General features: G+C 55.4%; 1 protein-coding gene across 1 annotated transcript in view; it reads right to left on the bottom strand.

Annotated features, from left to right (window-relative positions):
• G6PD (glucose-6-phosphate dehydrogenase) overlaps window positions 1–2,225 on the bottom strand; it is a gene marked incomplete at its 5' end in the record, with an annotated part of 15,015 nt that overhangs the window by 7,945 nt on the left and 4,845 nt on the right. The gene's annotated exons all lie outside the window — the stretch shown is intronic.

Below are 2,225 nucleotides of genomic sequence, written 5' to 3'. Positions count from 1 at the left end.
TGGGGACAGTGGGATATTGGGGACACTGGGGACATCGGGGACAATGGGAATACTGAGGGGACATTAAGGTGACACTGAGAGGACATAGAGGGGACACTGAGGGGACATCAGGGACATTGGGGACACCCAGGGAACACTGAGGGAACACTGAGGGGACACCCAGGGGACACTGAGGGAACACTGAGGGGACACCCAGGGGACACTGAGGGGACATTGAGAGGACATTGAGGGGACACTGAGGGGATATTGAGGGGACACCCAGGAAAACATCAGGGACATCGGAGACATTGAGGTGACACCAAGGTGACCCAGGTGACACAGGTGACACTGAGGTGACCCTGACGTGACCCAGGTGACCCTGACGTGACCCAGATGACCCTGATGTGACACAGGTGACACTGATGTGACCCTGATGTGACACTGATGTGACACTGAGGTGACCCTGATGTGACACTGAAGTGACCCTGATGTGACACTGATGTGGCCCTGATGTGACACTGAGGGGACCCTGAGGTGACACAGGTGACCCTGACGTGACCCAGGTGACCCTGATGTGACACTGAGGTGACACTGATGTGACACTGAGGTGACACTGATGTGACACCCAGAGAACATCAGGGCTATCAGGGACACCGAGGTGACACAGGTGACACAGGTGACCCCGAAGTGACCCCGAGGTGACCCTGATGTGACACTGATGTGACCCAGGTGACCCTGATGTGACCCTGATGTGACACTGATGTGACACAGGTGACCCTGATGTGACACTGAGGTGACCCTGATGAGACACAGGTGACCCTGATGTGACACAGGTGACACTGATGTGACACTGATGTGACCCTGATGTGACACTGAGGTGACCCTGATGTGACCCTGATGTGACACTCAGGTGACCCTGATGTGACACTGATGTGACACTCAGGTGACACTCAGGTGACACAGATGTGACCCTGAGGTGACACTGACGTGACACAGATGTGACACTGATGTGACACTGATGTGACCCTGATGTGACACTGATGTGACACTGACGTGACACTGATGTGACCTTGACGTGACACAGGTGACCCTGAGGTGACACTGACGTGACACTGATGTGACCCTGATGTGACACTGACGTGACACTGATGTGACCCTGATGTGACACTGATGTGACCCTGATGTGACCCATGTGACACAGGTGACCCTGATGTGACACAGAGGTGACACTGACGTGACCCTGACGTGACACTGACGTGACCCTGATGTGACACTGATGTGACACTGATGTGACACTGACGTGACACTGATGTGACCTTGACGTGACACAGGTGACCCTGATGTGACCCAGGTGACACTGAAGTGACTCTGATGTGACACAGGTGACCCTGACGTGACACAGGTGACCCTGACATGACCCAGGTGACCCTGATGTGACACTGATGTGACACAGGTGACCCTGACGTGACACAGGTGACCCTGATGTGACACTGAGGTGACACTGATGTGACACTGAGGTGACCCTGAGGTGACACTGATGTGACCATGACGTGACCCAGGTGACCCTGATGTGACACTGAGGTGACCCTGAGGTGACCCTGATGTGACACTGAGGTGACCCTGATGTGACACTGACGTGACCCAGGTGACCCTGACGTGACCCAGGTGACCCTGAGGTGACACTGATGTGACCCTGAGGTGAGCCTGATGTGACACTGATGTGACCCTGACGTGACACAGGTGACCCTGATGTGACACTGAAGTGACTCTGATGTGACCCTGAGGTGACCCTGATGTGACACTGAGGTGACCCTGACGTGACACAGGTGACCCCGAAGTGACCCCGAGGTGACCCTGATGTGACCCTGACGTGACACAGGTGACCCTGATGTGACACTGATGTGACACTGACGTGACCCAGGTGACCCTGATGTGACCCTGATGTGACACTGATGTGACACTGATGTGACACTGATGTGACACTGACGTGACACAGATGTGACCCTGACGTGACACTGATGTGACACAGGTCACCCTGACGTGACACAGGTGACCCTGACGTGACACTGATGTGACACAGGTGACCCTGACGTGACCCAGGTGACACTGAAGTGACACTGATGTGACCCTGATGTGACCCTGAGGTGACCCTGATGTGACCCTGATGTGACACAGATGTGACACAGTGCCACCACTCACCGGATGATGCCGAAGTCATCGAAGTACCCCCCGCGGCCGTCGGTGCC

The sequence above is a fragment of the Malurus melanocephalus genome, unplaced genomic scaffold (genome assembly GCF_030028575.1).
Source record: "Malurus melanocephalus ecotype Western Australia unplaced genomic scaffold, MMel_1.1 scaffold_1918, whole genome shotgun sequence".
NCBI classification, from domain to species: domain Eukaryota; kingdom Metazoa; phylum Chordata; class Aves; order Passeriformes; family Maluridae; genus Malurus; species Malurus melanocephalus.
This window is presented reverse-complemented; position numbering and strand designations above follow the sequence as displayed.